We start from the raw sequence: 16,941 nt of genomic DNA, 5'->3' as shown, positions 1-16,941 counted from the left end.
TAGTAACTAAAGTTTTCAAATAATTGTAGTGGAGTAAAGTACAATATTTTCATTAATATAAGATGTAGTGGAGTACAATTGGAAATGCTCCACTAAAGTATGAATACCTCAAAATGTTTCTTAAGTACAGTACTTGAGTAAATGTATTTAGTTACTTTACACCACTGGTGACACTGGCATGCAACTGTGTGTGTGTGGGTGCACGCACGCGTGCATGCGCTTGCATGTCTGTGTGAGGATACATGCCTGTATGTAAATCAGCACATAAAATGAGCATGTGTATGTGTTTGTTGTTTTGGAGCGTATGGTACATGTACCTGACATGTCTGCAGACAATGCCTGTCGTAGAATTTTGTCTGGATGTGTGCATGTGTACCTGAGTGTGTCTGCCCGTGCCTATGCTCCACTGTATCTATTACGCGGGCATGATTCAAGTTCCTAGAAGATCACTGTATACACCTTGGAGTTTGTCAGAGCTGAGTTTTTTTTTTTTTTCAGTAGCTTTTCTTTTTGCTGATGTGGAACAGATCACACTGGCGTCTCCTCCTACAACATTAATTAATACTAAACCTCATGATGGACGACCTCAGGCCCTGCTACCTCGCTCCCCATTCATCACTACACAACGCGTAGGAGGATGGAACTCAAAAGCTTTTCTTTCTCCCCCGTTCTGTTTTCTACACCGACACAAGCAACACTCCTGCACGCTGGGCCTTATGTCGCTAATCGGAAAGTGTAAACATGCCGCACATTCTTGATGTCTTCGTGTGAGACTTATTGCAAAACATTATTGTCTTATGAACAGCCATTTGATCCATTAACAGATTGTCTTATGAACAGCAATTTGATCCATTAACAGATCGTCTTATGAACAGACATTTGATCCATTAACAGATTGTCTTATGAACAGCCGTTTGATCCATAACCCTTATTGTCATGAACACCCTTTTGATCCATCAAGACGTTATCATTTTATGAAATAATAAATAATCTTTGTACAGGCTGAGATATGAATGAAGAAGAGATACTGCATCCTTAACGGCGTGGTCACTGACACATTACATTTAAAAAAACGTTACATATTGTTAACCGTTTAAAGTTAAAGGTAGGGTAAGTTCTTCAGTAAACAGAATATAGTACATTTTCAGGTAGGTGAAAAAATGTAAACACTGAAAATGCATTTTCTTTTTAATAAAGAGCTGGAGAGACATGGAGACTCCTTTTACTGAACAAACACTCTATAGCAATGAGTACTATCAGAATATAGAGCTATTTAACACTTATTTTGACCAAAGTAAATCACTTACCCTACCTTTAATACAATTTGCACTGCTTTATTATTTCAATTTCATTTTCATTGAACACGTTTGTTTTGTTAACATTTTTGTCGCATCGTTCAAATGATTGTTTTGACTACTTTACGATGGCATCACGGTATGCATCAATATTATATTACCAATGCATACTTACTGTGTTTTTCAGAGAGCAAAGTGTGAGGCGCGCAGCCAAGAGTGACTAGACAAAGGTAGAGACAGAGACGTAATGACACTGCTGTGCAGTGAGCAGGACAGGCAATTATATTTTCCTCTTGATAAGAATATAATAAAGTCAACACCTTTCAAAGTATGTTATGACTGACGGTTAAAAGATGGTGATTCCCAGTACTGTCTCTACCCAATAGCTACAGTATTTGTTTTGATATGATTTTTTCCCCCTGTCTTTTACTGTTCACACTGGATCTGAGATGCGATTGTTTAATCAGACTGTGTATGCAAATGTCTATCTAGCATTACAATTAAACAACTAATAATTCAAACATAGAGTAACCTTATTGCTCATAGCAAGGAGCCCCAAGGCTTTGCTGTATCTATCGGCTTTACAAGAAAACAATTAGACAAAAAGGAAGTATTGACGTACAGGCTAATTTACAGTGCAGGCCCCAGATTCAGCCACTGGTGTGCTGCCCGTATGCTGTAACACACTGAAAGATTCATCTAAAAGTGTCGGAGCCTCACCCTCTGTTCAATGACAGCTGACCTCCAGGAAAATGAAGTTGGGCCTTTTAATTACGGCGTCTAGATGACACTCCTAATGATTACCTGTTAGCTCTGCCAGTCCGAGATAGATTGAGTTGGCCCCAGAGGTGCAGGCAGGATAATGCGTGTGTCTGTTGTTTGCATATCTAGACCTACTGCCCACCTCGGTGCCAGGAGGTGCAGAGATAAACACATGCATTGTGTTGTTATCATGCAGAGTCGCACGTCACTGCGGACAAACCCGCCCCGATTGTGTGTGTGCATGTCAGCCGGGGGAATTGCTTTTGTGATGTGTGCTTTTTTTTGTTGTTGTTGTTACAGATTCCACTTGGTGTTTTCTTTATAGACCTGGTTGATGCCGAGGACGAGAAAGTATTCTGACACGCGTTGTTGTTTTTAACCACTTGAGCCCTAGCGCCCCTATTTTCCCTCTACACCAAAAATGTATGATCTGCAAACTCACTATGCGTCGTGTGAGCTGGTCGGCTATTCTTGGTGTAGAGGGGGGGGGGGGGGGGGGCGGGAGGAGTCAGCTCCTGTCTAGTTTGCTAAGTATAGAGGGTTTAAAGGGGATACCACTCATTTTCAACATTGAATAAATACACCTTAGAGCTGTGTGTGTGGGGGTGTGGGGGTTTTCTTATTTCCACACAACAGCTCTAAGGTGTATTAAAGACATAGTTCAATGTTGAAAATGAGTGGCATCTCCCTTTAAGTGGTTAAGCATCTGAAGGTACTTTTACACCGGGGTGTGTTTGTTGTTGTTTTTGTGTGGATAGGCCTACTAGAATACTAGAATGTTTGAAATGATTTGGGTGAAATGGTGACTGCTTCACTATAGGGGCAGCATTATGAAGTTTCTTTGTCTCAAAATACATTTCCTAACTTCTTTCCTCCTATTCTTTACTCTGCTAAATAAAACACACACACACACACACACACCCCCACACACACACACACACACACACACACACACACACACACACACACACACACACACACACACACACACACACACACACACACACACACACACACACACACACACACACACACACACACACACACACACACACACACACACACACACACACGCGCGCACACGCACACGCACACACGTCAAAGACATTTTAATGTCTTTGACAAGTGTCAGTTTGTGCCGTGACATTTTGAAACTCCTGTAACATGTTCTCATTATAATTCTATTGGCCTGGAACGTTGATGAGAGACGACATGAAATAGAATGCCAGTGTCTTAAGGTATTAGCTCAGGCCGCTAGCAATCTGCTCAGTGATAAATGCTTAAGGTAACACAATGCAGCATTATGGTACATGTTAATTGGAAGCAATTGCCAAAAAGTGTAATAAAGAGTTGTTTCAGGCAATTTGGTCTACTGCTGTGATAATTAGAATTTAAAAGGTGGCAGAGCCAAAGTGACAGCACATGAATTCCGGTCGTGAATGCCAGTGTTCACTCTGTATTCACTTCATTTGACTGATAAATGAGTTTATGGAAGTCGACGTAATATTTTCTAAATATTAAATCAAGCAACTTAAAAACTGTCTCTGGGGTGCACACAAATGCCAGAGTAGACGTTAAAATGACCCCAGAAGAGTTTTAAAGTGAAATACGCCTTTAAGTAAAATAATCTAAGTATTCCCACACTGAAGCTAGCATGATGCAAGACCCGTCAGGCTCCAGTAGGGATGCCGCTGCTCCCTGACCTGTTGCCTCCTCCACCAATTAACACAGTTCCCATCTCTACGTCTCCTCAACCATGACACACACCTAATGGGGATATGGAGCTATCAAGCATAGCCTCCATTACTGTGCTATTAAGCAGTGTTGGAAGAAGTATTTTGACTAAACGTATAAAAGTATTGCCATCCAAATATACTTAAAGTACCAAAAGTAAAAGTAGCCTACTCATAATGCAGAATTTCCAATTCACAAGTATTGTTTTTTTTCCTTTAATTTCCAAAATAGCAGATCTATAACCTCACAATGTGGTGCATCGTGATGGTTTGTGAGCTTGTAGTGCCTCTGACCCTCTCAGCCATTATAAAATTGTCGTAAACGTATTGCTTTTCTAAAACTGTTACAAATATGGCAACATGAAAATAGACATGTCCTAATCGAAACAGTTCTCAACACATCGACTGGCAGGTATTCATTCATTCATTCATCCGCCACTGCCAGCGTGTTTACCTTATTTTGACGATCCAAGGAGACCCGCGGAACCCATGATGTGGTCACGGAGGTAAACAAAAGCTGTCTGGGGGGAGGACCAGGGTCTCTTCTATCTACCGGATAAAACAAATTGTAAGCGCAATCTTCCGTTCTTTAGTAAGTTGAATAATGGCTTGTTTTCACCAAAAACGCAATCTGGGGAAATAAATACATGTATTTTTATGAATCTGATAACATTGCAGTGGACCGGGTGAATTTCTTTTAAATGACGTCATTTCTGGGTCTGTCCTTCTCTGCAAGTCAAAGCAGCAATCATAGGTTGGGCCAAGAGCGCCCTCTAGTGTAATCACTGAAAACACCATGATGACGTAATATTATGTCAATGGCAGTCAATGTGTTAATGTTGATTCACTACAAGAACAACTTCTACAAGACAGTCCTGCTTCCCGAGACTGAGAGCACAAACCAGGAAGAGCAACTTCCTGAGAGACTAGTGCCTGTTTACTGTGTTAGACGTCAACTTTTCCCAAACAAACACACAGAGAAACTAAACTTAACTGTTAGCTCAATCTCATTGTAACTAAGATATTCAATAGAAATTCATATATTTTTTTTAAAGCCAGATTTAGCTACTACGTCTGTGAACCTCCAGTCAACCTCTACTACGTCTGTGAACCTGCTAGCTGTTTTATCATATCTACTAAACGGAAACCAGCCAATCAGAATCAAGGATTTGGACTACCCGTTTTAGAAAATAGGGTTTAATTGGTTTATGTATAGTATGTTTTGTTTTAGTAATTTATAATCATGTAGTTGAGTAAAAAGTACAATATTTTCCTCTGAGATGTAGTGGAGTAGAAATATGAAGAATTGACAAATGGAAATACTCAAGTAAAAAGTACCTCAAATTGTACTTAAGTATAGTACTTGAATACTTGGTTACTTTCCACCACTATTAAGCACAGTAATGGAGGCAATCTGGAAACTGTCATCAGGGATGTGGTCAATGACATCATCACTCATGATGGTTGCCAGACGCTGAACAAGCATACTGGCTCTGAAAATAACATTTTGGGTGATCTCATCAGGTCATCCTTTCTGAATTTAAGGTTAAAATACGTCAATATCCAGTGGTGTAAGGTAACTAAGTACATTTACTCAAGTACTTTACTTAAGTAAAATGTTGAGGTATTTTTACTTTACTGGAGTATTTCCAATATTCAATACTTTTACTTCTACTCTCCACTACATTTCAGAGGCAAATATTGTACTTTTACTCCACTACAATTGTTTGAAAACTTAACCACTTTAGCCCTATTTTATACCTAGGCTATTTGAAAATAGCCGATCTACAAGCTCACAACGCGGCGTTGTGAGCTTGTAGATTTCAAACATTTTAGTGCTCTTACTTTTGGTACTTTAAGTACATTTTGATACCAATACTTTTGTACTTTTACTCAAGAACATTTTCAATTCCGGACTTCTACATTTCGGTATCGATACTTTTACTTAAGTAAAACATTTGAGTACTTTTTGCACCACTGTCAATATCTCAACACGGGCTAGTTTGTAAATGTCAAGCTGTACATTAAGTGTAGCCTTACCTCTATCTTTAAATATATGTGTTTGTGTTGAGAACCATTCTGTCTCTCCATCTCATGCGGATTGTCACGCACGCACGCACGCACGCACGCACGCACGCACGCACGCACGCACGCACGCACGCACGCACGCACGCACGCACGCACGCACACTCTTACGGACACACTGTAGATCCGACAAGGTCTATTTCTGAGACTACTGTATGCTGGCATGGTCTGCCACCTTTCAGAAACTGTGTACATCTCATCCTATACATGCTGATACTTTTAGGCTCCATGTAGGCTACAACTTGAAGCTGTAATGTCAACAAAATTATAGAACTTACTTCTTCTCGAAAAGCAAGTGTGGGGCGGCAGACACCCGACACTTACATTCCAATGTTTGAATGACTGCTGATCCAAACGTAATTGATACAAGGAATGAACAATCCGACGTTGTGGGTTTCGAGAAATTTGAATGACATAATCTTTTGAGAAAGCTGGAGAGAGGTACAGTATATACAATGAATATGTATCAGAGAGATGGAGGCAGACAGTATTATGATGATGTACAAGTGGTAATTATACCTTCGGCAGACATCATCCAGAGTGAAATGGCATGAACCTCAGTCAACGAGAGTAAATTCTCACATAAATAGAGCACAAAGAAGGTAAACCTCTGTCTAAACAACATGCAATCTAAATTATATTCTTTAGCATTGTGTGGTCAAGCAAACCATATTTACCGCTAACCACTTCAACACTAGAACCCTATTCTGGGGGGAACTTATGCCAACAACAGCTGATCTACTGTACAAGCTCACAACGTGTCACAACGTGACACTGCTGTGAGCTTTTAGATTGGATATATTTGGGGAAGAGAAAACTCAGGTCCAGTTTACTAAGTCTAGAGACTTTAAGTGGCTAAATAACATAAGTAAACAACATACATCACCAAAGTATCATGTATCCCAAAAAAAAATAACGAACAAGAAAGGATAGAAGGACGGAGGAGTGTAAGAGGAAGGGGTGGAGTCGGAAGAGGGGATATCTCAGGCTGTGGCGGAAAATGGTGAGTGAGCCTGCAGTGAGTCGTGACAGTAGGGGTGGGTGGGGGGGGGGGGTCTAATTCTTGGACGCTTGGGCCGCTGGCCAGGCTGCTTTTAGGGAAGGGACAGACATAAGTCCTGTGTTAGCGTAGTGATTAGCTGAAGTGTGTGGGATAAGGGGTGTAGGGTTGGATATAGTGTTGATTTTGCTGAAGTGACGAAAAATGTTGGCCGACTACCTGTTTTTCACTGACGAAAACAAAATAAAAACAAAATAAAAACTAAGCTATGAAGACTAAAATTAAATATACTGACAATTTCGTCAACAAATACAAACTAGACTAAGACGTTGGTGAGTGACTAGTGAAGAAGAGATCCAATAGAACTAAAAGACAAGTCATTTTATGTTTGGTTACGCTCGGGTGTTGCGCTCTGAAAATAGCCGATCTACAAGCTCACAACGCGTCGCGCTGCGACACGTTGTGAGCTTGTAGATCGGCTATTTTCAGCATGCTAACCAAGTGTAAAATCAGCCATTACGACGACTTAAGGCACCGCCAAAATACATTTTAGTCGACTAAATCAACAGTAGATTTATTCGACTATAATCTTATGATATTTAGTCAACTAAAACTAGACAAAAACTAAAACATTTCAGATGACTAAAATATGACTAAAACTAAATGGAATTTTATTCAAAAGACGATGACTAAAACTAAATCAAAATGACTTGATGGGAAGGCTGAAGGGGCTTGAGTGAGCAGGTCTGCAGACAAGCAAGGAAGGGGTTAATAATCAAACCTGGAGATGACTGAAGACAGGACAAGTAGCTGTTTCCCAACCTAGGTTCAGGTACTAACCCTGACATGTTGCACTAAATCACAACTAACCCCCTCATAACGTCATTGTGAAGCACTTTAATCACATTGTTTAACAAGTTGCAAAAATGTTCTCAAAACGCATCGCATAGCGACCGCTGCCATGTGTGTCTTGAAGGACGGCTGTTTCTCCAGGACCACTCCCAATTGAGAGATGTGAAGCCTTTCAGGCCTTCTTCTTAGACAAGGTCTCAAACATTAGAACCCAAATTGTACCTTCTTTGTGTATTCTACCACACAGGGAGGTATCCCAATACTTAAATTCCTTCGATTTAGTTTCCCAGCCTGACCTTTTGAACATTATTAATAGCATGAAACCCTCTTCCACCCCTGCAGACGCTCTACCCACCACATTTTTAAAAGAGGCTTCCCTCTTTTTATCTCCAGACATTTTAGCAATATTCAATAAATCACTATCCTCCGGTGTTATTCCTTCTATCTTCAAGTCAGCTGTAGTAAAACCCCTGTTGAAAAAATCAAACCTTGACATCTCCAATTTTAACAATTTCAGACCAATTTCGAAATTACCCTTTCTCTCCAAAGCACTAGAGAAAGTGGTTTATTCTCAACTTTTAACTTTTTTAAACGACAACTCACTTTTTGAAATGTTTCAGTCTGGTTTTAGAACACACCACAGTACAGAGACTGCACTTCTGAAGGTTTTAAGTGACATCAGGATGAACACAGATGCTGGCTCCTGTACTGTGTTGATGTTACTTGACCTTTCCGCTGCCTTCGACACGATAGACCACAATATTCTACTGGACAGACTAGAAAACTGGGTGGGTCTGACTGGGTCTGCACTGGACTGGTTTAGGTCCTACCTGAGCGACAGAACCTTCACGGTCTCAGTTGGCGATGCGTCCTCTAGCCATGCAGATGTCACTTGTGGCGTCCCCCAAGGGTCAATCCTTGGTCCGTTATTATTTTGTATTTATCTTCTTCCTTTAGGCCTAGTCATTCGCAATTTTAATGTCTCCTTCCATTTTTATGCTGACGACACACAAATTTATTTTTCCTTAGACCCATCAGACCCTGCCACAGTTTCTCCGGTTTCTCTTGTCTCCCCTTTGATTGCCTGTCTTTCTGCCATAAAATCCTGGATGTCAAATAACTATCTTATGCTAAACAATGACAAAACAGAAATTATTGTGTTTGGACCAAAAACCCGTAGAGACATGGTAACCCAGCTATTACACACACAGGGGTTACAGTGCACCCATGAAGCAAGGAACCTGGGAGTCCTATTTGACTCAGACCTAAACTTCACAAAGCATTTTTCCAACATTGCAAAAACAGCCATTTTCCAAATTAGGAATATTTCAAAAATCAGATCTTTCATCTCATTTAGCGACGCACAAACCATTATTCATGCCTTTGTCACTAACCACTTGGACTACTGTAATTCACTTTTTTCTGGACTCCCCAAAAAATCAATCAATCGCCTTCAACTAATTCAGAACACAGCAGCTAGAGTTCTTACAAGAACCAGGAGGTATGACCACATCACCCCTGTTCTTGCTTCACTGCACTGGCTACCAGTGGCGTTTAGAATTGATTTTAAAATTTCATTGTTTGTTTTTAAAGCACTGAACGGACTTGCTCCTATTTATATTTTTGACCTCCTGTCTCCCCACAAACCCACCTGCAATCTTAGATCAGCACACAAATTTTTACTTGTCCCCCCCCAGACAAACCTTGTGACAGAAGGTGACAGGGCGTTCGCTGCTAGGGCTCCATTTCTGTGGAACCAACTCCCCCTGCAAATTAGACAGGCCACTTCGGTGTCCACTTTTAAAAACCTTTTAAAAACTCATTACTTTAGAATGGCCTTTAGCTAGAAGGAATAGTCAGCTATTTCTCTGCTTTCACTCTTATTTTTGGTCTTATTATTTTTGTATGGTTCCTTTGTTTTTACATTTTACATTATTGAATTGCCTTTATATTCCCTGTGTATGTATTGTATTTGTATTGTTAAGCACTTTGTAAACCTGTTTTTGAAAAGTGCTATATAAATAAAGTTTATTATTATTATTATTATTATAATTGTGTTGGCAGTTGGAACGGGAGCCACCAGGGTGTTATAATCACATGCCACACTACTTTCATGGCTGTAGGACATCGAAATGTCATTGTGTACAACATCATTATTATTATCATTAGGGCATGCCTCCTGATGAAGATTTGCGCCCTACTGAGCGCACCTTTCTAGTTGTTACCGTTTAACATTTGACATGTGCCATCTGTCCCACTTGCCTCCACTCTGCAGTCCACTGTCCTCTTGCCTCCACTATGCATCATTTGGTCCATCCACACACACACACACACGCACGCACACACGCACGCACGCACGCACGCACGCACGCACGCACGCACGCACGCACGCACGCACGCACGCACGCATGCACGCACGCACGCACGTTTATACATCAACATTTTAGATTCCCCATTTTATGATGGCCTTTTTACTTTTTATTTGTTTGTATTTTTTGCCATTTTTTTGACCTAGCCGGGGGAAAAAAATCTACAAGCTTGGCTATTTTCGGTGCACAACACTGGCAGGCAACTAAGCATAAATCATTTATAACTACATAATACATATTGTCTTGCACTTGATATGTTTTGTGATGTAAATTTTAGTTCTGTCAGATAACTCACAAATAAATAGATTGGAAAACATTGCATTTATAATGTAAATACATCAGGTGTGAATATTATATTTGACCTTACCGTTCAGGCTCTGCTACATACTTAAGAGCAGGGAGATATATTACAAGTGCGCGCGTGCGTGCGTGCGTGCGTGCGTGCGTGCGTGCGTGCGTGCGTGCGTGCGCGAGGTAGTCAGCCAGCCAACAGGCCTTTTGTGTCTATTGTTAATCCTTTAAGACTGGGAACGCTTCTTTGGCAATTATGAGCTTGTAGATCTGCTATTTTTATTTATTTATTTTTTGAAAATGTGTGCAAATCTTTTAATATGTTTTTAAAGTGACATTTTTAATGTAAAATATTTGAACGTATGTTGCTAATATCAGTGTTTCACAAACTTTTTCATGTCAAGGGCCACCCAAAATGATATGTATTTGGCCGTGGACCCCCATTTCAAAATATTTTGTTCCAGGGACCCCCAAGAAGTTGTAACAGAATTAAAAATCTAAAACAAATACATAATCAAAGATTTGCACAAAATGTTCACGATTTTTAAAAAAAATAGCAGATCTACAGCTTGTATATCTGCTATTTTTTTAATAGCCCAAAGAAATCTAAAAATGACACACAGATGTGTTCCCGGTCTTAATGGATTAATAAGCTGCAGCTGTGTGGCCATGGGGTCTTTGATAATCCCACGGGCTTTACTGACACAACGGCCGGTGTACATGTCCTGGATGGAGGGAAGCTGACATCCACTGACGCTCTGGGCTGTCTGCACGACCCTGTGCAGTGCTGTGTGGTTGAGGGCAGGACAGTTCACTCACGCCAGCTATAGTGACGCAAGCAGACAGGATTCTACACAGTGGTAGCCTGAAAGAGAGCTATCGACAGCGGCGGACTGGCCATTTGGCGTACCGGGCAAATGCCCGGTGGGCCGCTGGGCCAGTGGGCCACTGGGCCACCCAAAAAAAAAAAAAAAAAAAAAAAAATATATATTTTCTTTTTTTTAAATCAAATATTTTCGTTCCCGTTTTAGGATTATTACGGTCATTTCAGGGTCGCGTGGCCCAATTATTAGTTACGTTAATGTTTGGGCTGGGATGCTTTCCAGCAGGGGCCTCAGTGCGGCTGCAGAGTTCATGTGCAGGGCTGGGCTGAAACAGTGAAACGCTCCCCCCCCGCCCCCCCCCCCCCCGTTGACAAAACGGTCCGGGGGGTGGTGGGCCGGTCCGGACCAAAAATGCCAGGGCTGAATTTGGGTCCCAGTCCGGCCCTGGCTATCGATGGTCTTGAAGGGCGGATCCAAACCCAGGCGGTTGGATTCCAGCGCCGCTTCCTATAGAGCACCGAAGTCCTGACGTGACTCGTTCATCCCCAGGTTTGCGGAAGTAATTTCTCTATGGAGAATAACATTGGGTCATCTTAGAATCGTCTCATATAAGAATTGTGGTCCAAAAATAAACACCGCGTGTCGGCGTTATTGTCAGGGAGGAGGTTCTTTATCGTTTATGATAGTCAGTCACTTATATTTGATACAGTCTGTTTCTGGCGAAAATGTAACTAATTCGGCGGAAGTAACATTATCGTTTTCTCACCGTCAGTTGATGCTTCATATCCATAAGAGTCAACACGCCGGGGTCATTTGTTTATTTTTGGAACACAGTTCTTATTTGACGCGATATTAAATACGTCTATGTGATTCAGAACGGGGGTGGAAAACTGCGAACCAGGTAGACAAACAAAGGATGTGTAAATGACGTCAGACTTCGGCGGTCTATTGCTTCACCAAATATGTCCCCGCCTCCCCTCCCCTCCTCCCCCCCAGCCTGTGCACGGAACACGCTGACGTCACCAAATTTAGAGCGACACCCCTCTGCACTCTGATTGGTTAGGAGATCACTCCCACTCCGAAACCACCGTTCCTGCATGGTTCCCCCAGACTTTTTTTTCTTTTGTAACAAAAAAAAAGGCATGGGTTTCCAAGGCTAACACAGTGGTGACTCTGTAGAACAGTGTTTTTCAACCTTTTTCCATGCAAAGGACCCCTAAATTGATATACATTTGGCCGTGGATCCCCCATCTGAAAATGTTTTATGCCAGGGACCCCCAGAAGCAAAGATATGGGTTAAAAATTGTTGCTTTAAAAAATATGTATATTCACACACACATTTTCAAGATTTTTCAAAAATAGCAGATCTACAAGCTCATAGCGCGGCACTCGGTACCACGCTATGAGCTTCTATATGTGCTATTTTTTAATAGCCAAAGCTACGTGGTTAAAATGGTCGTGACGCTACAGTATGTTAACTAATTTCACTGGGACCCCCTGGTACCCCCTCAAGGACTACTGGTGGTCCCCGGACCACTGGTTGACCACCGCTGTAGAAGACCTATAGGAGTGATTCCCCATCCTTATGGACCGGGGCTAACTGGTGGGCCTTGAGGGTATTGCAAGTGGGCCCCCAAATAACTGGCAAAACAGAAAGATTTTAATTATAATATAACATAAATATTAAACAATTCATGTAAAAAAAAGAAAAATCTCATGGTATTTTCTGTCTTTAAAACCTTGGAAAATGTGTTTTCATTGTGATACCGACAAAAAGGAACTTAATTTATAAAACCTTAGTTAAATTGATCCAAGCTGGAACGCAATCAATTGATTTATCATTAAAATAAATGGACTTCTGTTCTGACCCATGGAGATGGGGTCCAGATCTCTTCCTGTAATAGCCCACCATCACCTCCTTGGACTTGTCGACGTTGCACCATTGTGTCCCCATTTAAAAGTAAAATCATGCCATTATGCATGTAAGCCATAATACATTAACACCAATGCATAATGGAATTAAGGCCCATTATAATTATGTATCCCTCTAGCTGGAAATCATATTTCTGCAAGATGTTTATGCATTCTAACCCACATGTGACAATGGTTTTAAATGCTTGTAAAATATGCTTGTTTATCGCTGGCTGTGGAATCATTTGGAGTGAAGTCATATTTAACCCATTCAATCCGGGGACGCATCTGTGTAACCACTTGAACCCTTATTTTATACTTTGGCTATCCAAAAATAGCAGATATACAAGCTCATAGCGCGGCACCGAGTGCCGCGCTATGAGCTTGTAGATCTGCTATTTTTAGAAAAATCTTGAAAATGTGTGCAATTCTGAATATCATTTTTCAAAGCGAATATTTTTAACTCAAATGTTTGCTTCTGGGGGGTCCCTGGAACAACATATTTTGAGATGGGGGTCCGCGGCCAAATGCATGTCATTTTGGGGAGGATTTTTTTCAAAAAATTGCAGATCTACAAGCTAATATGAGCTTGTATATATCTGCTATTTTTGAATAGCCAAATAATAAGATAATGGTTAAAGTGGTTAAAATCTGAAATGACAGATGCTTTTCCCGGTCTTAATGGGCATGCCCTGCAGATCAGCGGATCGGTAAATAAATATACCTTTAGGTTGTGGAGATTATAATCTGCATTATCGTCCCACCTCTGCACTGTCAAGCTTTTATTTAAGTGTGATAGTTTCTACAGTGCACAGCGATGTTCCATTACAGATCAGCTTCTCCCATAGATCGCTGAATAAATACTTCTAGACTGTGGATGAACTTTATAACCATGTGTTTCTCCCTCTTTCATCCCCAACCAAGCATAATGCATTCATGGCATTTGTCCCTGTAAAGATTATGCAGATTGCTACAGTACTGTATACACAATGCAACACAAAACAATGCAATGATGCCTCTTGTTCTCTACAAGGACATTTCTTTTTTTCTAGGAGGATCCCTGCTTAGAAGGCAGATTAACTTTCAGCATAACTATGGTTTCAAAGATGCTAAACCGAAGGCCATTATCAGTGTTGGAAAGGGTTATCTGAGTGGGGTTTTTCAGCTAACAACCTTTAACCACTTAAACCCCAGATATTCCATATTGTGCGGAAAGCTTTCGCAGAACATAGCAGATATGACAAGCTCGGGCTTATCGATCGGCTATTATCAGCCAAAGCTTTCCCCCACAATAGCAGAAAACTGAAAAGACACTAGCATGGAGCCGTGAGGGACTCCGTTCAACCATATGGGGTTCAAGCGGTTAAAGGGGAATTTTGGACCATGGTTTTCTTACTTTTCTATGATGTTATGATATCCTAGGATGAATGGTGCAGTAGAAAGCCGATCTACAAGCTCACAACGTGTCACATCCCAACATTCGTAGGTCTGGTCTAGTTTCGCTGTTCTTTTTCATTTTTGAAAAGGCCTATAATGACATTCCCAAAATAGTGATGCAAAATTGAAAGTAATTAAAGGACGACTTCACCCATTTTCAACCTTATCTTCGTATAACTGGTCCTCACTAATGCTCATGATAATGTGGTACCATTTTTTGTCTACTCAGTCTGTGTCTCAGAGGAGGGCTGTGGACAGTTCAGAAACCCGCCTACCAGTGACATCATCGATTGGGCATCCAAGCTAATAGAAACGGCAGGATGTCTATTCTTGGAAAGTTAGTATGCTATAATAGAGGCCATTGTTCTCACATTAATGAAAATAAAAAATATAAAAATATCTCGTTTGGAAAAAAAAAGCTCTCCTATGAGACACAGAGTAGAAGAAAATGCTATCATTTTATCATGAGCATTAGTGAGGACCAATTATATGAAGAAAATGGGAGAATCGTCCTTTAAGGACCTTCACATTTTTTATTAAATGCTTTGGAAAAAAAGTATAAGAAGGTGACCTTTAAGACTAAGTAAAAGTCATTTTACTTTCTCATCCTCATATGTATTCTATTCATGTAGTGTAGTTGTGCGGGCATTGAGGATAGGACATTTTCCAATACCCCAGGGAATCTCCCTCTTTTTCACAGTATAAGGTTGTCATGTACACAAGATTTGTGTTAAAGATTTCTTTACGACGCCGCACGTTGTGTGCTTGGACTATTTTCAAATGGCCAATGCACTGTAGGGTCAAACTGATTTTGATGCTACAATATCGAAAATGTGTACTGTATGTACAGTCAGTGGTGGAAAAAGTACTGAAATGTTTTACTTAAAAGTAAAAGTACCAATACTGCAATGTGGAAATACTCTGTTGCAAGTAAAAGTCCAGAATTAAACATTTATTTGAGTAAAAGTACCAAAGTATTGGCATCAAAATGTATACTTAAAAGTACCAAAAGTAAAAGTACTAAAATGTTTGAAATTAGCAGATCTACAAGCTCACAACGCGTCACGATGCGACGCAACGCGTTGTGAGCTTGTAGATCGGCTATTTTCAAATAGCCTACGTATAAAATAGGGCTAAAGTGGTTAATATATGCTTCATAATATCATAATGTATATCTGAAAAGTAACTAGTAACTAAAGTTTTCAAATAATTGTAGTGAAGTAAAAGTACAATATTTGCGATGATGCGAGATGTAGTGGAGTAGTAAAAGTATTGGAAATTGGAAATACTCAAGTAAAGTACAAATACCTCAAAATTGTACTTAAGTACTGTACTTAAGTAAATGTACATAGTTACTTTCCACCACTGTGTACAGTGTATTAACTAATTTAGCAGGGGACCCCGTGGAAACCCCTCAAGGACTGCTGGAGGTCCCCATACCCCACTTTGAGAACCACTGGCATTATGTTCAATACCAAATCTGTGACGTTTATGACATGACTATCAGCCTCCCAGGCCAGTTTATGTAGGTGCATACAGAGAATGAGGCCACTTGGTATAGTTAACATACAGGTGATTCCAATATCCCGCTTGTCTCTCGTCTAGACGCGTCGACACTTTTGTCCCGTTGAAAATATGTTATTTTTGTCGAGCGCCACATCGAACGGCACTTTGTCACTGAAGCATAAATCAGGCTCTACTTGCCATACGGTATGCTCTTCTGCAACTGCCATTACACGGATGTCAGCGGGGGGGAAGAAAAGGGAATAATAGTGGTCAGGTTTATAATGTAGTGCACACAGTGGCTATTAGCCCGCTCTACAGCTACTGACTGGGGTGCTAGGCTGGTCTCTGGGAACCCTCCATGATATAGAATTGATTTCCCAGTGAGAAAGATAATTACTCTCGGTTGCACAGTGGAGGAAATGTGCAAATGGGCTGTTAGTCCCACTTGCTGTGACAGTGTGTCTTTTTTTACGCGGCGGCTCACTGTCATCACGGACCGCTTCTCCCTTTGCAAATGCAAATAGGAGGCTGAAGACGTTAGGCTGCTATTACCGCTCCTCCTCTACGAGCTACTAGCTGCAAGTGTTGCAAGTGTCCTGCTACAGTAGACCACACACACACTGATGATGCTTTGATGAGCATGCAGGGCGAAAGATCCCTGATTGCATTCGTGCGTGCGTGCGTGCGTGCGTGCGTGCGTGCGTGCGTGCGTGCGTGCGTGCGTGCGTGCGTGCGTGCGTGCGTGCGTTTGTGCGTGCGTTTGTGTGCGTGTGCGGACAGAAAGATCTTCAAAGTAAAGACATTTGTTTCCATATCTCATTTATGTGGTGTAAAGTAATCATTCAGTGGTATAAAGTAACCAAGTACATTTACTCA

This window comes from Gymnoscopelus braueri (assembly GCF_963280865.1).
Source record: "Gymnoscopelus braueri genome assembly, chromosome: 2".
Taxonomy (NCBI): domain Eukaryota; kingdom Metazoa; phylum Chordata; class Actinopteri; order Myctophiformes; family Myctophidae; genus Gymnoscopelus; species Gymnoscopelus braueri.
Note: the sequence above shows the minus strand (reverse complement) of the source record.